Here is a 22,707-nt window from a genome sequence, read left to right on the forward strand (position 1 = left end):
GACCATCCCTTCTGTCCCAAGTAATCAAATAACTCAGAATAGTGAATATGCTGTTAGCCCTCTCTGTTGCTCATGATTGTGCCGGAGACTTCAACTCACTGTTTCTTTAAGCAATAGTATGAAAAAAAATCACACTATTTTTTTAAAAGCTCGATTTTGATCCCTTTTTAAATTATTTACTTTTTTAAAATTTTACTTTTTGAGCCAGTCTTCCTCTATTGCCCATGCTGGAGTGCAGTGGTGCAATCATAGCTCACTGCAGCCTGAGCTTCTGGGCTTAGGCCATCCTCCCACTTCAGCTTCCCGAGATGCTGGGACTACAGGCCTATGCCATTATGCCCAGCTAATTTAAAAAAAAATTTTTTTTTTGTAGAGACGAGGTCTTATTTTGTTGTCCAGTCTGGTCTCAAACTCCCGCGCTCAAGCCGTCCTCCCACCTCAGCCTCCCAAAGTGCTGGGATTATAGGTGTGAGCCTCTGCACCTGGCCCTTTTCTACTTTTGAAGAAACAGATGCTTAGAGAGGTTATAAGAACCTTTCTAAATTCATCCAATCAATGACCGAAGGAGAATGGAAACCCAGGCAGCTAGTGTCCAGCATTCAGCATCTGCGCTCTCTCTTACCCCTGGTCTGTATCATGTTTCCAAAGAAAGCAACTTCTACCCTTACAGGATCACTCTTGAGAACTCTGACCTTCCTTCCACTCCAGTTAACTTCTCTGCATGGGAGGGGGAGATTTATTTGATCGATGAGACAGAGAAGAATCATCATCCACTGATCCATGTTCCTGCTTGACTGCAGTGAACAAAGTTAAAAGTCGGAATACATAGGGCCTCACTCTCCACACTGCCCCCAACCCCAAGAGCCTCTCCATCCCTGGACAAGGAGAAGGCACAGTTTCCCTCGTGTCTAAGTAAGCATCAGCTCTGCAAATGCAACTCAGCCTTGGGTTCCAACGTTTCAACTTAAGAGGAAATATAAGGTTGCCACCTACTTTGGCTTCAGATTTTAATGTGCTCTCCAGGTCAATTTCCCAAGTAATTAAGCTGATGATCTCTAGTGAATTCTTGGGTCTAGATATCAATTAGTTCAGAGCTTTGAAAAGCAAGGATGTGAGTATTAGCCTGAAACTCATCCGTTCATACACCACAGTGGGCTTCCGCCCATGCGCCTGGCTCTAAGAAACTAAATCTTGAGCCTCTTACATGACACTTTAACATGCTGTGAACATATGCCTAGATAAATGTCGGGGAACCCACTAAATAAAGCACTGCTCTATCAATGCACAGGACAGCTACATTCCAAAGACTTCCTCTCTGAAGATTTCTGTAGGATCAAGCAGAGGATAACTCAAGTAAAGGGGAAATGCTTTCCTTAACTTATTCCTATGTACATAAGGTTCCATGTCAGCTCATTAGGGCAGTGCCGCATAACTCTCTCCTCCCTTTGGGGCAGATGAGCTCCAAACATCTGTCCAGCCAGGCAGAGTTCCTGGAATTATGGGCAAAATATCCAGGTCGCATATGAGACAAATTCCCTAGCAGAGGAATAATGCAAACTTTGTCTTAGGATGCTTTCTTATAAACACAGGAAGTATCATAAAATAATAATTTCAACCCATTTTTACTCAAAGAGATGGGTGAATTGATGAATTAAATAATTAAATTAGGTTTTGACATTTTCTTAACAAGAAACAGATCACTGCAATTAGAAGAGTTTGCAGAGTAATTATTTCACATTGCTAGTTCAGACTGCTTTCACAGAGAGATGGGCGTTTCCCTTAACATGTGGCCAAGACATAGGACAAAATGGGTGTATTTTGGATAGAAACACGGAAACATGAAGAGGTATATGCTTTGTATACAGTGGCTAAATTGTCTGGTCAGCTGTTTCTAACAGTAGGGGTGCAAATAGGTCTTGACAACTTCACGTTCTGTTTCAGATTTATGATCCATTAAAAATATTTAGAGTTTTAAAGCCCCAGGGCCATGATTGTGCCACAGGCTGCTATTCCGAGGCAGCACATTGGAACTCGTTTACTGTGTGTGATCTTTATTTTCTAAAGATTTCTCTTCTCTTCTTTCTTCTGTTGTCTCCCTCCTTCCCTCTCTTTCATTTTCTCTTTACTTTTTTGAACGAGGAATTTTGCTTTTTGTCAGAAGGTGATAAAGAAGGCAACAATGACCTTGAATTCCTGTTCACATCCAAATTGTATTGGGATGTAGAACTCAGCTCCATCTGGGAGTAGTTCTCCGGTAATGAGAAAATTCATACCAGGCCCTATTGTCAGCCTGAGAGTCCCCTTCCAGCCCCTTGGAAACATCACAGTGGAGAGAGGCCCCCTTAGCGGCACACTCAGTCTCTCATTTCTCCAGAGGGGTTATTTTTGCATATTTCTGGCAGCCTGGCCTCTGACCTATAGCCTGATGTAATAGGGTTCAAGTTAAATAAAGTCAACAGTTGCCTGGCCTAGTGTTATGTTTACCCTTGGTCCTTCTGCAAGCAGAAAACTTGCTTCTCTAGTAATTCTCAACAGGTTAAACCTCTCTTTGGATCTGCTTCTTCTCTGATTTCTGAATTGGTGAGAATGAGCTACATTAATGGGAAAACTGGGGAAGGATTGAGATGATAAAGAGAAATTAGGAAATACACTGCAAAAAACCTGGCGGAATTAAAGAACAATGGATGAAGAGCCACGGATGTTCACAGAGGCTTCAGGTTCTGAATATGGACGAATATGATGCCGAGATGTGTCAGTTTCAGACACCACTGCACTGAGAAAGGCTAGAGAATGCTAACATCTCATCTTTGGAAAGGATCTTAGAAAGAATTTAACCTGGCGGTTTTGGAATGTTTTTAGCAACTTGATCTTTTCTTTGAGTCTAACTCAGATTTCCAGTTTATAAAACAGATACAATCAACGCTGCCCTAGATAATACCCCCAAAAGGAGGCTGAGGGCCTATATCACCTCTGCCCCCCTTCCCTCACCACACAGCCTCTGAGATGCCTCCTCGAAGCCCCTGTCTAATCAGCATGGAGCAGAGCCTGAAAACCACTGAGAGCACAGCATGTGCCCAGACAGGAGTCAACTCTGCAGGATCCCTGACTCAGCCCCACTCATGAGAATTCCCAGCAGCTTCCCAGCAGCTGGAGCTGCCCTGACTTTCACCATCAGAGTGGCTCTTCGCTACCAGAGCCTCTGAAACAAACCTACCCCTCTGTCCATGTGACAACCTTCAAATATAGGACCACAGCCAGTATGTCTCCTTGTGGTCTCCACACCCCACTGTTTGCATTTGATTATTTGCTCCTTGAAGTCAGGAGTTGTACCTGTTTTATCTTCACAGTCTCAGTGCCTAATCCAATAGTGAGTAGTAAGCGCTTAATAAATGTTTGTCCTAGATAAAGTGGTGATAGTTACAAGATGACACCTGGATGATTAATAATAAAGTAATTATAAAGACTCCAATTATTAAACTAGGCATTGGGTTCAACACTTTATATACAAAATGTATTTCAATTTTTTGGAAACACTTAATAAGCATTATTAACACTGTTTAATAGAAGAGGAACTGAGGCTTAGTGTTAACTGCCATAGCAGGGCCACACAGCTAGCAAGCAAGAGGAGGAAGCAGGACTTGAGTCCAAGCTTATCTCAGCTTTTAACCACAATGATAGAATCTAGTGGTTGAGGCCAGTGTTGAAAGATGTTCAGTAGAGACAAGGGCTGGGGAGGGAAGGATAGGAAGGAGACACTGTGTAAGCAAGTGGAGGAATCCAGAGTTGCTACTTGGGAAATTGTCCTAATAGATGCACTTCTACCATCACCACCACCCTGAGCTCCATTTCTCTTCTTTCCTCCCTTTTCTCTGTCAATTCTCATCTTGACCCAGATTTTTTTTCTTCCAACAGTCAATGGGTGGATACTGTCTGAATTCCTGAAGGGTTTCTGCTACTAGAACATGACCACCCAGAGCTGTCTGCTCTCCAATGGCTTAGCACAGCAGCAGCAAAGGAGGCGGGAGGCAGGCTGGAGGACATGACATCGCAGATGTATGATACATGTATAAGACAGCCTCTGGCACATGGCAGGTCATCAAATGATTCAGTGTTCTCCCTTCCTTTCAAAATTTCTTCTTGCCAGTTTCCCACAGTCTCTCGTAATTTCCTTCTCTAGAGGCTCTAGTTTTGTCTAGGACTGATTTGACATTCCTGACCATCTGTGGAAAATGATGCCTCCCAGAAGACACCATTCTTTAAGACCTTCCTATCCCAATCAGGACAATAAGCTCTCTCTTAAGGTCAACTCCCACCTTCACCCTGCACTTGTACCATTCCTCATCATCACTGATGCTCCTTCCTTCTCCACTGAGCCCAATGTTAGGATGTGAGGCTTTTGAGCCTCCTTGTTTCATTATTAATGGAACTTGAGATTTTGTTTCTTGCTTTGGAAGCTACATTGCAAATAAAGGTAGGGGCAGGAAGTGAGATCTGATTTGCTGTCTGGTGCCAAGGCTATGGTTAGATCTTTGAGGCCAATTTCTAAGTGACTTTGGGTTAGAGTCAGAATACATGTTTGAGGTAAATAGAGAAGACAGCTATCTCTCAAATGGAGGAATCTCAGAGACTAGTGTCTTAGAGAGAGGTTTATTGGCTAAATAATAATTCCTTATATATGTTCAGCATTTCACAGCTCACCAAGTACTTCTTTGAGTATTATCCCATTTGCTTCTTGAAACAATGCCCTAAGGTAGCTGGGAAAATACCATTGTTCCCATTTTATACACACTCTGCACTCCTCAGTAAGGACAGCAGAACTTATGGGACTTATTCACAGTCATTCAACACTTTAGTGTAAGAACCAGGACTGAAACCGAAGTTTTCTGACTTGTGAAGATCATATGAATAAGGCAGGTATGTAACCCACCTGAGAAAATGTCTTCTGCCTTTGTGTATTTAGAGAGTGTCAGTCTCTGTCCTCATTTCCTTTCTGAATCCTGGATCTGTGTCCTTTTTTCCATTCACCATGCTGGAAAAATAGATAAAAGGAAGTGATTTGGAGAGAAGGAAGAGAAGAACACGGTTCTTGATCTCCAGGGACTGGTTGTAAGACATGCTTCTGAGGCTGAGGTTGATGCCATTGTGAAACCCAGTATGAAGCATAACCTCGTTAGGTCTAACGAGCAGAGAGTGGGAGAACAGTGTCTCTCTTCACTTCTGTTTCCTTTCCTCCCTCCTTTCCCACCCAGCTTTTGTGGTTTGTTAATTATTTGAGGCAAGGGTATTGGAGGTGCCTAGGCTCTGTCTTCTGACTCAGTCTCATCCCTCCCTGGCCCATAAACATGTCTCAGAAGCCTTGTTGATCTGAGAATATGAGGCAAACCAACCACCTCGCCCTTTCTAGGCTTGTACATGGGTTTCTGAACTGTCCCCCAACAAACCCTCCCTATGATCCCACCCACCCAGCCACTATTGCCAGCCCAACTTACTGGAAATCTCTGTTCCTCTAAAGCAGACATTGGCTTTGTTCCCAGAGCCAGGCAAAATGGAAATGCTTTCTAAGAAAAACACAAACAAGAGAATTACATCTGATCTGACCAGTTGGAAATTTCTTCACAGTATAATTTTATTTATTCTTCATCAAGGATGCTTTATCCCTCTTTCTGCAAAGACTGGTCTGCTAGGTCAACAAAGTAACTGATACTTATTTTTTTCCCTAGTTACTAAAAAAAATCCAACCCATATAAATTGCTGTCAATTCTGGTGACTTATAGTATAGTTAGAGCTCTGGTATCAAAAATAAATTGATATGATGGTCCTGAAAGAGCAATAGGATCCCCCTTCTTGAAAGATATTTAAAGATTTGAGAAACTCTGAAGTGCCTCTGGACTACGGCCCTCACTCCCCTACTTCACCTACAGCTCAGATTATGTTTTTTAATAGTATGATTATTGGATTCCACTCACTGCCACCATCTTTGGATAATGCCATCCAAGAGCATGACTATTCTCCAATGTCTAAGTTCTCCAAAAACCTCTTTGTTTTCCCTTGCCCACTGCAGTCCAGTAAATGTTACATTATGTTAGAGGTGACCTAATTTGACCTTCAAATCATCTTTAAAATTGGCTTTCCCACAGTAAAAGAATTTCAGGCCACAGACTGTAACCATTGTGTTTATCTCACACAATATTGTTTTGAAGGCTTCTGTCAACGTAACTCAAGTTTGAAGCACTAAGTTGGCACTTGATATATGCTGCTGAACAGTCTAACTACAGGATATACTATTTATTATTTTAGTAGCAATGGGAAGTATATGCCAAGCCTTGTTTTAGATGCTGCAAATGCCATGTGCCTATGAACAGTCCAGTTTTAGACTCTAAAGAAGCTCTTATTACATATTCATATTCCAGTTCATAGATATTTCTCCTAGACTTTGGTTTACAGATTATTTAATTGTTATACTATTACTCAACTTTGTATCAGTTTTTGCTTCATCTCTTTCCTTTGTCCTAATCCTTTGGAAGGAATAGCAACAGCAATGGTGAGGAGAAAGAGCCCAAGAAGGGTAGACTTGAATTCTGCTCTTAATTCATTCATTCTGTGATCACCGACTTATCCCTTTACTTCTCTTATCTCAGTGAATTTATATGTAATATTAGGAGAATAGAAATGCAAGGGACCCCAGGAGTAAAATAATTACTTGTCGAAAATAAATGGTCAAAGATGACTATTGTCCAGGTGTTAGAGATGGAAAGGTAAATCAGATTTGATCCCTGACCCTAAGGGGCCAAACAGTCTAGCAGGAAAACAATCTTTGAGCCTAGAGCTTTTTCCTTGTACCCAGCACATGCCTTAAACTTCATGAGTGCTGGAGAACCAGATGTTAATTTGGGCTTGGAATTTTGAGCTAGTTCTTTTACCATAATTGCTATTTCCAAGTGGAGCTGATCATCTTTCTACTTTCTATTTCTAGGGGAGAAAGATATATTCTGGTATAGATCCTAGGTGTTCCCAACTGGCCTATAAATTGACTTCGTGATACAACAGAACAGTCATAAATTAAAATATCCTCTTCTGTTACTCACAAATTCTATAATTTTAGATAAGTCATGTCCCCTTTTGTGCCTCATTTTATCCCACTGATAATAAGAGGTTTGAATTAGATGAGTTCTGGGGTCCCTCCTACCTGAACATTCTTTTGAGTTGAAGATCATGGCCACATCACTGAGCCCTGCTACCGGTGCCCAGGCTCTGGCCTTAGGCGTATGTGTCTAAGCTATTTGGTTGTCTCTTTTTCTGCCCCTTTCTCCCTTCAATCCATCTCTAGTATCTGTACACCAGATCCACTGCCTTGGGCCTACCAGATATATTAAGTTGGTGCAAAAGTAATTGTGGTTTTTGTCATTAAAAGTAACTGCAGAAACCACAATTACTTTTGCATCAACCTAATACTTCTGCTTCTCAGTTTCTCAGTTCCTTTTTTCCGTCTACTGCTTTTCTTCTTGAAATTGGAATCGTTCTCTCCCTGGATTTTACCCAATCCCCCTGAATCGGCAGAGGACTCTCAGCTTCTCTCCTCAGCTTGAACTACCTCTTGCTCCTGTGAACTTGTTTTCTTCAAGGCTTTGTAGCCTCTGTTTTATAAGCAACACCTATGGACTTCTGAAAAAACTACTTGAGAATGCTATTTTTTATGTTTTACACTCAGCTCCCTATTACCATGTCTTTGTATTTTGACCATTTCTATTACTGTTCAAGGTTACATAACCTCATTATATGCTACGGACTGAATGTGTTTTTGAAATAAGAGGCAGGGGAAAACTGTCATTAGAGGTAGTAAAATATAAAGCTTTTTTCTTTCTTTCACAATCTCCCTTGACTTGTCATGGTCATGTTGTTTTTCAATTTGCTATTTAATGTTCTAAATAAAGAAAAATTGAAATGGTAAATTACTAGCATAGATTTACCATTCATCTTGATATTGTGCAATGACACTTTTAAATGCAAAAATAAGAGTATTTCACTCCTATGAGAGATTACTGAAATCGCACAATTTATACTTCATAGCTTGTACATGCATATATATTTTGCTCTTTTCAGAACACTGTAAGCACTGCACCAAACCAATTCAAGTATTTGTACTTTTCTTCTTAATAATATGCGCATTCTATCAACACTCTCTACCTTTGACTTACTGATGAGTAAGACAGGACTGAAAAGAAAAGGCACTATGGTTTGCGCTATCTTTCTCTTTCCTTCTATGGTATCATTTTCAGTGCAAGTGGTTGACTAATAGAGGAAGTAACATGAGTAATGAAGGATATGACAGAGTCCCTTGCTAATTCTTGTTTCTTAGAATGTCCTTGCCCTCTTTCTGGCTTGAATGAAAAATGTGGCCTCCTGGGACTGTCAGTGGTGTGGTCCCCACGTCCTTAGTCATAGACATAACATACTTACATTGTACTTGATTTGAGTCCCCTCTGAGCTCCCATGCATTGTAGATTCATCAGAATCCTGTGCTCATGGAATTTTATGAACACTATACGCAAATGGACAGCAAGAAATGGCAGTAAACACTTTTATTGTAGCTATCTCCTCTGCTCCTGCACATGCTCCATGGTACCACTGGACTTCACTTACAAAACAAATACAAAGACAAAATTACTAAGAATTATCAAGAATTTTAATTTCAAGATGGCAACAGAGTATTAAACCAAAGGTGAAGTCGTTCTGAGTGTGGGGTTTGTAAGACAGCACTGGCGGCACTCCCAGGAGCTCGTCTTGGCCAGGTAGCACCCTTGAGTCCATTGGAACCTGAATCTCACCCTACTCTGCTATGCTGTAATGACTCCAGCTGAATTCAAGGAGTTACAGTTCGAGACTCTCCAGACTCTAGTGGCCAGGCCATCCCACTTGTGGTGAGTAGCTTTAAATAAAATATGGTCACAAATTATTTAATATACTTTCCTTCAAGAGATGGAGCTTAATTCTTTTCAAGTGTGGACTATTTTTAGTGACTTACTTCTAAAAAGTATTATAGGGCAAAAGTGATGAAGTATGACTTCCAAAACTTGATCTTGGAAGATACTGCATCTTCTATCTTCCTGTCTTTCCTAGATCACTTGCCCTGAGGGAGGACGTCTGCCATATCATGAGGATGCACAACCATCCCATGAAGGGTGCTAGATGCAGAGCAGCTGAGGCCTCCTGCTAGTGGTCAGTGAGGAACTAAGGCTTCTTGCCAATGGCCATGTGAGTGAGTCATCTTGCAAACAGATCCCCTAACCCCAGTTAAGCCCTTCAGGCAACTGCAACTTGGTCAAGTCTTAACTGCAACCTCACGAGAGATTCAGAGCCATAGCTACCAGCTAAGCTGCTCTTGAATTCCTGACTCAGAAACTTTGAGATCATGAATCTTTGTTGTTTCAGGCCTCCAACCTTAGGGGTAATTGGTTATGCAGCAATAGATAACTAATATACCACTATTTATAAGCTTGGTACAACCCAAACACCAAAGCATATCCAAGAGTTTTCTTGGCCATGTTAGGCAGTCTCAGAAGTCCTCAAAATGAAAAGCAGACAAGCCTCTATTCCTAGAATGCACATTAGGCAGATATAATATTTAGCTTTTCTAGAATGCTTTATTTTTTAGGCACTATACAGTAAAACCAGGGCTTATTTCCTTGCCTTGATAACTGGTGATATAGGTCCCTGTGCCACAATTCTGCCAGACTCAGACATCACTTGTCATTTGGAGGAGAAATTTTGAATCACATTCTCCACCGTTCCTTGCAGGCCCCCAGCGGTAGTAACCCACTGCTAAGCACAGTGAAATTCAGCTCAATTAGACAGCCTTGCTCATGCTTTCCTCCATCTTTACTTCACTCCCCTTTCTTTTCCCACTAACTTCCTGGGAATCACCCCTTGAGGACCTTGGTGAGAGCAGTGGACCAAACCAAGACAGTTGTTTGGTCTGGTGTTTTGGGGTGGGGAGTGCTTTACAAGTCCATGAGATTACTATCCCCTAAAAAGGGAGGAAGCACAGATGTCTCTCCCAACTCTTGCTTCTCTTACTTGGCAGTCTGACCTATCAGGCAGGCTAAGTGGCCTAAACTAGTTCAGGCCCTAAGACAAAAATTTTTTTTTCTTGTTGTCCATGACATTAGGAGAATGCGTCACTTAGGAGAATGCGTCAGGCTGGCCTTTTCTTACAATACCAATGCTAAGTCTCCACCCTGAGTTTGGAAGTTAATTAGAAGGAAAAGAAGCAGAGGCGTATGAAGGAACTAGCAACATAGAGGTGCCTAAAATGGGGCCAGGGATGAACTGTAACTACACAAAGGCTGGCATTAAAAAGTACAGCCCCACATGGAAGCCTAGCCCCATTGTCCTTAGCAGGTGGTCTGGGCTGCTAGTTTGGCCGGTCAGGGATGGCTTGTGCCCCTAGGCAAGAGGCAAATGGTATTGTGGTTAAGGATGAAATTGGATTATAAGTAAAGGAGATTTATTTAGGAAACAGCTGGAATTGACAGGGCAGGTTATTGGGGCTAGCTTTAGCAGCTTTGGGGCCCAGCAATATTGAAGCAGCTCTTTTATCTGTTGATTTTAGCAGTATTGACAGTGACTATTGAGTTTATCAAGAATGGAGTCATCTAGGGAAGAGGCACTTGAGAAAGCAGGTATCTGATATTGATGGGAATGGAGGTCAACGGGGTGTTTTTTGTCTACCTGAGAGTACCTGAGAGAGAAGGAAGTACTCCCTTCTCTGGAGTCTTCTGGTTGTATGCAGAGAGGGTGTCACTGTTAACCGAGCCAGCAAAGGCTCATCCCCAGACAGGCTATTTCTCAAGCATGACTACAGGCCTCGAGGCTTGAAGCTCCTGCAGGTCTCTATAGTGTGACATTTTTGATGGTGAGGCACTGGCCCAAGTTTTCTCCTCCATCCCGCCCTGAGGCAGGGGCTGAAGAACTGTCAGGTTTTTTAGGGCATAGGGAGGAACCTTTCATGTCGGGCCCATGTCATTCCAGAGAGGTAGAACTTTCTCCCAACATATTGGAAAGGGAAATTCTCACCCTCCATCTGTTTTGGTATGTGTGGGAGCCTGAAACTGGGAAGACTGTATTTCCTGGTTGCTTAGTGCTAAGGCACTGGAGATCACTGACTGCTCAGCCATGGCACAACTGCTTGTCTCTTTTGCTCCCTAGCCCCACCCCACCCTGTGATCAGGTACAGGGGTGATGTGCTTGAGCTTCATGTAGTATCTCCCAGGTCACTAAGATGGGGAACTTGCACTTGCCATTTCCCATGTCTTCGCCTCTAGCTGACCCTTCTGTGCAGATTAGCTACATTTAACAAGAAAGGAGTAGGAAGCCCCCACACTGGATATGCGCCTTTGTTCTCCAATCTAACCATTTCTAGAAATGGATGCTGAGAAGTGAAATTTGAGGCTATTGTATAAATACAAACATACGTAACATACTGAATGTATATTCATATACATATATAATTTTTTCTGATCAATTTGAAAGTTGCCGACAGGATGCTACTTTATTGCTAAACACTATAATACTAGAGTACATATTTATTACAAAAGAAGCACATTCTTTTACATAACCACAAGATAATTATCAAAATCAGGAAAGTAATATTCATGCATCATCGCTATATTCAAATCATCAGGGCTTATTTGTATTTTTCCAAATGTACTAATAATATTTTAATGGCAACAGAAAATTCTGCTTTGCTTTCAGTTGCTGTCCCCGTTTAGGCTGCTTTAATTTAGTACAGTCCCTCAGTCTTTTTTGTCTATCATGACATTGACAACTGTGAAGAATGCAAGCCCTGGTTATTTGATAGATGGTCACCCAAGTTGGGTTTGTTTGATGTTTCCTCTTGATTAGATTTAGGTTATGAAATTTTGGCAAGAATATCACAGAAGTGGTATGTTCTTCTCAGTGCATGATATCAGGGGACATACGGTATCTTATTTGTCTCATTTCTGAGGATGAGAATTTTGATCACTTGATTAAGGTGGTGTCTACTGAGTTTCTTAAATGATAAAATTACTAGTTAGTTAGCTTCTAATTAATGAGAATCTCATGGAAGGGTACCTTAAGATTACCTCAATATCTTCTTACTCCTTAAACTTCCAGCTGCTAGTTTTAGCATCCATTGAAGATTTTTGCCTGAATCAATTGTTATAATGGTTACCAAAGATTGACATTTAAATTGACCCCTGGAATTGTTTCTATGATTATTGGTTGGCTTTCTACCGTACGAAAGAACATTTTCTTATCACCTGTTTTGTTATTTATTCACTCATTTATCCATTTATATCATGGATTTTATTTTTTCTGTGAATTGTATTTCTTTTTCTGTGAATTGTATTTCTTTACTATGCTTATTTACTTTGATTAGCAAATTGTCCAGGTTTTTTCAGTCTAAGCTCTTTCAAGCTGGTTCCTGTGTCCGTTTGACATATCTACATCATTCTTTTAACACATTCTCACTCTTCTGGCACAACACCATATTCTTAACTCATCTTACATTTTTCCAGAATCAGCCATTTCTCAAAAGGGCTTGATTCCTTTTAGTGGCAAATGGCATTTTCACTGATTACTACAAGGTGCCATTGTTTCTAGGGCCTGTCAACAGAGATAGACAGTGGATGTATATACACACATACACTCATATATACAAATTTATGTGTGTACGTATATAATATCCATGTCTATATCCACAAGTGTACCTCAAAGATATTGTGCAAAAAAGCAAATATTACTATAAAGCAAGTCACATAAATTTTTTGGTTTCCTAATGCATATAAAAATTGTTTACACTATACTATAGTCTTGTGAGTGTGTGATAGCATTATGTCTTAAAAAACTGTATATACCTTAATTAAACCGTACTTTATTGCTAAAAAATCTTAACAGGACGGGCGCGGTGGCTCAAGCCTGTAATCCCAGCACTTTGGGAGGCCGAGACGGGCGGATCACAAGGTCAGGAGATCGAGACCATCCTGGCTAACACGGTGAAACCCCGTCTCTACTAAAAAATACAAAAAACTAGCCGGGCGAGGTGGCGGGTGCCTGTAGTCCCAGCTACTCGGGAGGCTGAGGCAGGAGAATGGCGTAAACCTGGGAGGCGGAGCTTGCAGTGAGCTGAGATCCGGCCACTTCACTCCAGCCTGGGTGACATGGGGATTCTTGCCTCAGTGTTGATGGCCGTTTACTGATAAGGGCGATTGTTGCAAGAATAGGGTGTCTGTGGCAATTTCTTCAAATAAGGTAACAGTGGAGTATGCCACACTGACTGACTCTTCCTTTCACAAAAGATTTCTCTGTAGCACACAATGCTGTTTGATAGCATTTTACCCACAAAAGAACTTCTTTCGAAATTGGAGTCACTCCTCTCAAACCCTGACACTGCTTTATCGACTAAGATTATGTAATATTCTAAATTCTTTGTTTGATTTCAACAATGTTCACAGCATCTCATCAGGAGTAGATGTCATGTCAATAAACCACTTTATTTGTTTATCCATAAGAAGCAACTCCTCACCCATTCAAGCTTGATCCATTCAAGTATGAGATTGCAACAGTTCACATCTTCAGGTTCCACATCTAACTCTAGTTCTCTTGCTGTTTCCACCAAATCTTCAATTACTTCCTCCACTGAAGTCTTAAACTCCTCCTCAAAGTCATCCATGAGGGTTTGGAATCAGCTTCTTCTAAACTCCTGTTAAGGTTGCTATTTTGACCTTTTCCCATGAACCACAAATGTTGTTAATGGCATCTAGAATGGCGACTTTTTGCCAGAAGGTTTTTGATTTACTTTGCCCAGATTCATCACAGGAATCACTATCTGTGACTCAGCTATCTCCTTACAAAATTATTTCTTAAATAATAAAACTTGAAATTTAAAATGACTCCTTAATCCTTGGGCTACAGAATGCATGTTGTGTTAGCAGGTATGAAAACAGCATTAATCTTTTCGTACATCTCCATCAGAGCTCTTGGATGACCAGGTACATTGTCAATGTGCACTAATATTTTGAAAGGAATCTTTTTTTCTGAGCAGGAAGTCCCAACAGTGGGCTTAAAATATACAGTAAATCATGCTATAAACAGACTTGTCATCCAGGCGGTGGTGTTACATTTACAGAGCACAGGCAGAGCAGATTGACATAATTTTTAAGGGACCTAGAATTTTCAGAATGGTCAATGAGCATTGGCTTCAACTTTAAGTCACCAGCTGCATTAGCCCCTAACAAGAGAGTCTTTTCTTTTATTTTCTTTTTCTGAGATGGAGTCTTGCTCTGTCGCTGAGGCTGGAGTGCAGTGGCATGATCTCGGCTCACTGCAACCTCTGCCTCCTGGGTTCAGGCAATTCTCTACCTCAGTCTCCCAAGTAGCTGGGATTACAGGTGCCTGCCACCATGCCTGGCTAATTTTTATATTTTTAGTAGAGATGGGGTTTCATCATCTTGGCCAGGCTGGTCTTGAACTCCTGACCTTGTGATCCAGCCACCAAGGTGCTGGGATTATAGGCATGAGCCACCATGCCCGACCAACTTTTGAAGCTTTGAAACATTTACTTCTCTCTGGCTATAAAAGCCTTAGATGGATGGCATCTTCTCATATAAGACTGTTTTGTCTACACTGAAAATCTGCTGTTTAGTGTAGCCACCTTCATCAATGATCTTAGCTAGATTTTCTTAAAATAAGACAGAAATGAAGATCTTCCAGATAACTGGGTGTAGCTTCTCTGTCAGCACTTGCTGCTTCACCTTGCACTTTTATGTTATGAAGATGTTCTTTCTTAAATCTCAGGAACCAACCTCTGCTAGCTTCTTCCGTAGCTTCTTCACTTCTCTCAGCCCTCATAGAAGAGAAGAGAGTTAGGGCCTTGCTCTGCATTAGGCTTTAACTTCATGAAATGCTGTGGCTGGTTCTATCTTCTATCCAGAACACTAAAACTTTCTCCATATCACCAATAATGTTGTTTCACTTTGTTATTATTTGTGTGCTCAGTGAAGTAGCACTTCTAATTTCCTTCAAGAACTTTTCTTTTGCCTGCGCAACTTAACTGTTTGGCATAAGAAACCTAGTTTTTAGCCTATCTGGGCCTTTCTCACTGAACTTCATCACTTATGGCTTTTGATTTAAAGTGAGAGACATGTGACTGTTCCTTTCATTTGAACACTTAGAGGCCATTGTTGGGTTATTCGCTGACCTGATTTCAATATCGTGGTGTCTCAAGAAACAGGAGACCCTAGGAGAGAGAGACAGGTTGAGGAATGGCCAGTGAGTGGAGCAACATGCAACATTCACATATGCAAATACTTATTGCATATGCAAATATTTATTGATTAAGTTTATTGATTATTAACAGAATATATGCAACATTTATTGATTAAGTTCACCTTCTTAAATGGGTACAATTAGTGGTGGCTCAAAACAATTACAACAGTAATATCAAAGATCACCGATCACAGATCACCATAATGGTATGATGATAATAAAGTTTGAAATACTATGAGAATTACCAAAGTGTGACACAGAGTCATGAAGTGAGCTCAGAGTGTTGAAAAAATGGGGCCAATAGACTTGCTGGATGCAGGGTTGCCACAAACCCTAAATGTATAAAACACACAGTATCTATGAAGTGCAATAAAGCAAAAGGCAATAAAATGAGGTGTGCCTGTATATAATCTATATCTATATAGATACAGATTTCCACATTTCTAAATCTATAGATATAGATTCTTATGTATTATTTCATTATATTATATAGATTTCTACATATTATTTCATTACCACCCAGGTATAGTAAAAACTATTTACTTCCACCGATACCTTCAATTCTAATTCAGTGGCATGGGATTCATGCTACCCTTCCTCTTTTCCATAGTTGGAGCTCCCTTATCCAACAGCGAGAAACACAACACCCATTTTCCACAGTACATTTACTTATTTACTCAACACACAAAAAGTGTTTTCATAATTGCTGATCCATGCCTCTTTGAATAAAAGAAGCCTGTTAACTAGAGGTCAATATGTTTTAGAGGTTGTGTTTTTCTCTTTAGCCTAAGGGCATATACTTTAAATACAATGCTCAGAAGTTATTCAGGTTAGGTTTTCTTTCCCAATTTAGTATAGTTATATTATTCATTTGGTATTTCACTTAGCTCATTTGCTTTTGTTTGATTTACATTTTTGGAATTTTTTCTTCCTCGTTCTTGCTGTTTTTTTTAATTGCTGAAATGTTACGAAAAATTCCAAAAGTCACAACAGTACAATAGACATATGCAAAAAGTGTCATTGTCCCTGTTCCATCTATTCTTCACACTTCCTCTCACTCACACTTTATTGGTAATAGTGGTGAGCAGAATTCTAAGAATGGCCCTGAGTGACCTTTGCCCACCCTTCAAGGGTGAGTGGAAGCTGTGAATATGATGAGATATTACATATTACATATCCCTTATATGACAAAAGGGAGATTAGTTTTTGAAAGCAGAGTTTTCTCTGGCTGATAGCAGGAGGGGAAATCAGAGAGATTGAATGCACCACTGCTGGCTTGGAGATAGAGAAGGTCACGTGGCGAGGAACACAGACATGAGAAGCTGAGAACAGTCCTGGCTGACAGCCGCAAGGAAACAGGAACCTCAACCCTACCTCTGAGAGTCTGAATTCTGCCAAAAATCCAATAAGCTTGGAAGTGAATTCTTACCCCAGAGTGCTACAGAGAGGAACCCAGACCAGCTGACTCTAGGTAGAGAACCCAGTTGAGTCTATCTGGACTCTGACCTATAAAATCATTAGCTAATAGATGGGCTTTATTTTAAGCCACTTAATTGTGGTCATGGAAGACTAAAATGGTAACCAATTTTATTAGTCTCTGGTTTATACTCACTGCATTTATTTTTGCACTAATTTTGCAGAAATGAGCAGATGCCTGTTTATTTTGTTTTTTACTCTTCTTTCTTAAACAAAAGGTAGCAAACTATTTATGCTCTTTTACATTTTGCTTTTCTTTCACTTAATATGTCCTGGAAATCCTTTAACACCCATTGATAGAGTTCTTTCTCTATTCTTCTTTATTAGCTACACAGACTCCATTATGTTTACAACATAACATATTTTATTCAACATCTCTTCCATGTATGGGCATATAGGTTATTTCCAATAGTTTGCAATGATAAACAATGCTACTAGTTATAACCTTTTGAATTCTCAAGGAAACTTCTAGAAGTGATATTGCCAGGTGAAAAGGTAAACATAAACATAGTTTTATTTGATCTTACCAAATTCCTCTCATGAGGGTGTATCAAGTGACATCCTCTCTAATGAGCCAGTGCTGTTTATGGAGACTTTATTAATTAATTATTGAGGCTTTATTATATGTTTTAATATCTAGCAATATTAGTATCTCTTCATAGCTTTCTTTTTCAAGGTTTTTCATGTATTCTGGTGTGCTTACATTTTCAAATGAAGATGAGCTTCATAAAAAAAATTTTATGGTGTTATTATTGGGATTGCATTAAATGTCTAAAGTAACTTTGAAAGAACAGACCTTTATTCCTGACGTGGTGTCATCTTATCCAAAGGCATGGTATGTCTTTCAATTTGTTCCAGTTCACTTTTGTGCCTTTAAAACATGTCTAAACGTTTTTCTTATAAAGATTTTGCATTGTTACATATTTCTTGTTAAATTAATTTTCTATGTTGCTATTGTAAATAAATTATTTCTACCGTTAGCAACTTCTGACTGATTTTTCTGTGTGTATATAAAGGTTATTGATTTCTATAAACAAATTCATATAATGAATACTTATATAGTTTAGTTTTGTTGTTGATTCTCTTGGGTTTTACTGGTACATAATTATATAATATGCAAGCAGAGGTAAGTTTACTTCTTCTATTCTAGTTTTTTGGAGGGAAGGGATTCCAATTTATTTGTGTAATTGCCCCCAGCTAATACATCCTGTACAATGCTGAATAGTAGTAGAGAGAGTGTACATTCTTGCCTTATTCTGGACATAAATGGAGATACCGCTAATGTTTCTTCATTAATTAAGATGCTCACTCTAGGACCAAGTTACATCTACCTTTAATATATTAAGAAACTATCTATCAATTCTTGTTTTCTTGGATTTTTTTAAATTAAGCAAGGATAATAAATTTTTTGAAGGCTTTTTCACCACCCATAGAGATTATATGATTGTTTTTCTTAGAAGTTTTAATATACATATTTTTGGATTTTCTAACTTCTAATTCCCTAATTTCTTTATTTTGAAGCATATACTTGATTAAAGTATATGTTTTCTTATGTGGTGTTAGAGTCTGTTAGTGAAAATTTTATTTCAAACTTTCATATTGATAGTTTTAAGTGATACTGACCTGTACATTTCTTTATTTGTATCATATTCATCAGGTTTCGTTGTAAATGTTATGTTTGATTTATAAAAATAATGAAGATGTTTTCCTATATTTTTAATACTCTGGAACAATTTATGGAGCATTTTAACATTTTAACTATCTGGTCTTTGAAGGCATGGTCAAATCCACCCTCCTCTGCTGCCATTTGCCAATCAACTCTCTGAGCCTGGTGCTCTATTGTATGATTTATTCTATTTTATCTGTAAAAATTGGTGTGTTTAAGTCTTCTATCTCCAACAGGCTCAGTTGTTGTAAACTATGTAATTGTGTAGGCCTACAAGATTACATATTTTATCTAGATTTTCAAATTTATTTTCATAAAGATCTACAAAGTCATCTCTTTTAAAAATTTCTTTCATTTCAGGAGTAGTTTTTCCTCACTTATTTTATTGATTTCTGCTTTCTCCATTTTTCTTGAATTAGTTAACTAGTGGTCTGTCTATGCTAGTAATTTGTTTAAAAAACAGAAAAGAATTTTGGATTTCATTAGATTTGCAGTTTTTCTATTCTTTGCCTCTTTTACAAGTGTTTTGCTTACTATTTCTTTCCTTCTGCTTTCTTTTGCTTTACTTTGTTGTTCTTTCTAGTCTTTTAGGTAAATTTTACTTAATTAATTAATTTTTAACTTGTATTTTAGGTTTGGCGGTACCTGTGAAGGTTTGTTATATAGGCTACCTCATGTCTCGGGGGTTCGTTATACAGATTATTTCATTACTTAGGTATTAAGCCTAGTACCCAATAGTTATTTTTTCTGTCCCTCTCCCTCCTTCCACCCTCCACACTCAAATAGACCCCAGTGTCTGCCCTTTTTTGTGTTCATGAGTTCTCATCATTCAACTCCCATTTATAAGTGAGAAGATGTGGTATTTTTCTGTTCCTGTGTTAGTTTGCTAAGGATAATAGCCACCAGCTCCATCCATGTTCCTGCAAAAGACAAGATCTCATTCTTTTTTATGGCTTCATAGCATTGCATGGGGCATATATACCACATTTTCTTTATCCAGTCTGTCACTGATGGGCATTTAGGTTGATTCCATGTCTTTGCTACTGTGAATAGTGCTGCAGTAAACATACAGGTGCATATGTCTTTATGACAGAATGACTTATATTCCTTTGGGCATATACTCAGTAATTGGGTTGCTGCATCAAATGGAAGTTCTTCTTTTAGTTCTTTGAGGGATCACCTTGCTGTTTTCCATAATGATTGAACTAATTTATACTTCCACCAATGCTGGGTAAGTGTTCCCTTTACTCCACTGCCTCACCAGCCTCTGTCATCTGCCATTCTTACTAGTGTGAGATGGTATCTCATTGTGGTTTTGATTTGCATTTCTCTATTGCTCAGTGATATTAAGCTTTTTCTCATATGATTGTTGGCTGCATGTATGTCTTCTTTTGCAAAGTGTCTGTTCATGTCCTTTGCTCACTTTTTAATGGGGTTGTTTTTCTCTTGTAAATTTAAGTTCCTTATAGATGCTGGATATTAGACATTTGTCAAAGGCATAGTTTGCAAATATTTTCTCCCATGCTGTAGGTTGTCTGTCTTATCTGTTGCTAGTTTCTTTTGCCATGCCAAAGCTCTTAAATTTAATTAGGTCCCATTTGTCAAGTTTTGTTTTAGTTGCGATTGCTTTTGGTGTCTTTGTCATGAAATCTTTGCACTTTCCTCTGTCCAGAATGGTATTGCCTAGGTTGTCTTTCAGGGTTTTTATAGTTTTGGGTTTTACATTTAAATCTTTACTCCATCTTGAGTTGATTTTTGTATTTGGCGTAAGGAATAGGTCCAGTTTCAATCTTCTGCATATAGCTAGCCAGGTATCTCAGCACCGTTTATTGAATGAGTCTTTTCCCCATTGCTTGTTTTTGTCAGCTTTGTCAAAGATCAGATGGTTGTAGGTGTGTAGCCTTATTGCCTGGCTCTCTATTCTGTTCCTTTGGTCTATGTGCTTGTTTTGGTACCAGTACCATGTGGTTTTGGTTACTGTAGCATTGTAGTATAGTTTGAAGTTGGGTAGCATGATGTCTCTAGTTTTGCTCTTTTGGTTTAGGATTGCCTTGGCTATTCAAGTTCTTTTTTGTTCCATATGAATTTTAAAATAGTTTTTTCTAGTTCAGTGAAGAATGTCATTGGTAGTTTAATAGGAATGGCACAGAATTTGTAAATTTCTTTGGGCTGTATGGCCATTTTAAAGGTATCGATTCTTCCTATCCATGAGCATGAGATGATTTTCTGTTTGTTTGCATCTTCTTTGATTCCTTTGAGCAGTGTTTTGTACTTTGCATTGTAGAAATATTTTGCCTCACTGGTTAGCTGTATTCCTCAGTATTTTATTCTTTTTGTGGCAATTGTGAATAAGATTGCCTTCCTGCTTTGGTTCTCAGCTTGGCTGCCGTTGGTGTATAGGAATGCTAGTGGTTTTTGAACATTGATTTTGTATCCTGAAACTTTGTTGAAGTTGTTTAATAGCTTAAGGAATTTTGGGGCTGAGACTATGGATCATGTTGTCTGCAAACAGGGTTAGTTTGGTTTTCTCTTTTCCTATTTGGATCCTATTTACATCTTTCTCTTGCCTAATTGCTCTGGCTAGGACTTCCAATGCTGTGTTGAAAAGGAGTGTGAGAGGAGCATCCTTGTCTTGCGCCAGTTTTTAAGAATGCTTCCAGCTTTTGCCCATTCAATATGATGTTGGCTTTGGGTTTCTCATAGATGGCTCAATTATTTTGAGATATGTTCCTTCAATACCTATTTTATTGAGAGTTTTTAGCATGAAGAGGTGTTGAATTTTATCAAAAACCTTCTCGGCATCTATTGAAATAATTATGTGGCTTTTGTCTTTAGTTTTGTTTATTTAATGAATGACATTTATTGATTTGCATATGTTGCACCAACCTTTCATCCTGGGGATGAAGCCTACTTGATCATGGTGGATTAATTTTTTGATGTGCTGCTGGATTCGGTGCGAGTATTTTGCTGAGGATTTTTGCATTGATGTTCATCAAGGATACTGGCCTGATGTTTACTTGCCAGGTGTAAACATCTCTGCCAGGTTTTGGTATCAGGATGATGCTGGCTTCATAGAATGAGTTGGGAGAGGAGTCTCTCCTCCTCAGGTTTTGAAATAGTTTCAGTAGAAATTCCACCAGCTTTTCTCTGTAAACTGGTAGAATTTGGCTATGAGTCTATCAGGTCCTGGGCTTTTTTTTGTTTGCAGGCTATTTATTACTGATTCTATTTCAGAGCTCATTACTGGTCCATTTAGGGAATCAGTTTCTTCCTGGTTCAGTCTTAGGAGGGTATATGTGTCCAGGAATTTATTTATATCTTCCAGGTTTTCTAGTTTGTGTTCATAGAAGTGTTTGTAGTAGTTTTTGATGGTTATTTTTCTTTCTGTGGAATCAGTGGTAATATCCTTTTTGTTATTTCTGTTTATTTGAATCTTCTCTCTTTTCTTATTAGTCTAGCTAGTGGCCTATCTGTCTTATTGATTTTTTCAAATACCCGACTCCTGGATTTATTAATCTTTTGAATGACTTCTCATGTCTCAATTTCTTTGGGTTCAGCTCTGATATTTTTTATTTCTTGTCTTCTGCTACCTTTGGAGTTAATTTGTTCTTCCTTCTCTAATTCTTTCAGGCATGATGTTAGATCGTTAATTTGAGATCTTTCTAGCTTTCTGATGCGGCATTTAGTGCTATGAATTTCCCTTTTAACACTGCTTTAGCTGTGTCCCAGAGATTCTGGTATGTTGTATCTTTGTTCTCATTATTTTCAAAGAACCTCTTGATTTCTGCCTTACTTTCATTATTTACCCAAAAGTCATTCAGGAGCATGTTGTTTAATTTCCAAGTAATTGGATGGTTTTGAGCAATTTTCTTAGTTTTGACTTCTATTTATATTGCACTGTAGTCCAAGAGTGTGTTGGTATGATTTTGATTCTTTTTAATTTTCTGAGGATTGTTTTATGTCCAATTACATAGTCGATTTTAGAGTATATGCCATGTTGTGAAAAGAAGAATGCATATTTTGTTGTTTTGGGGTGGGGAGTTCTGTAGAGGTCTATCAGAACCATTTGGTCCAATGTTGAGTTCAGATCCTGAATGTCTTTGTTAATTTTCTGCCTCAATGATCTGTTTAATACTGTTAGTGGAGTGTTGAGGTCTCCTACTATTATTGTGTAGAAGTCTATGTCTCTTTGTAGGTCTCTAAGAATTTGCTTTCTGAATCTGGGTACTCCTGTGTTAGGTGCATATGTATTTAGGATA

General features: G+C 39.0%; 2 long non-coding RNA genes across 6 annotated transcripts in view; one reads left to right on the forward strand and one right to left on the reverse strand.

The window, feature by feature from the left end:
• Positions 1-22,707, forward strand: part of LOC102135060 (uncharacterized) — a 578,423-nt gene that overhangs the window by 484,826 nt on the left and 70,890 nt on the right. The gene's annotated exons all lie outside the window — the stretch shown is intronic.
• The window catches only part of LOC102132659 (uncharacterized), a 54,920-nt gene that overhangs the window by 21,322 nt on the left and 10,891 nt on the right, over positions 1-22,707 (reverse strand). For 2 of the 3 annotated variants that reach the window (XR_012421458.1, XR_012421457.1), the window contains exons 4-6: positions 8,458-15,277; positions 5,490-5,558; positions 4,928-5,029 (exon numbers count right to left, since the gene is read on the reverse strand). This is a non-coding gene — a long non-coding RNA (uncharacterized lncRNA). The remainder of the gene's footprint in view (positions 1-4,927; positions 5,030-5,489; positions 5,559-8,457; positions 15,278-22,707) is intronic. The other variant, XR_006691147.3, reaches the window with a different exon arrangement.

The sequence above is a fragment of the Macaca fascicularis genome, chromosome 12, assembly GCF_037993035.2.
Source record: "Macaca fascicularis isolate 582-1 chromosome 12, T2T-MFA8v1.1".
Lineage (NCBI taxonomy): Eukaryota > Metazoa > Chordata > Mammalia > Primates > Cercopithecidae > Macaca > Macaca fascicularis.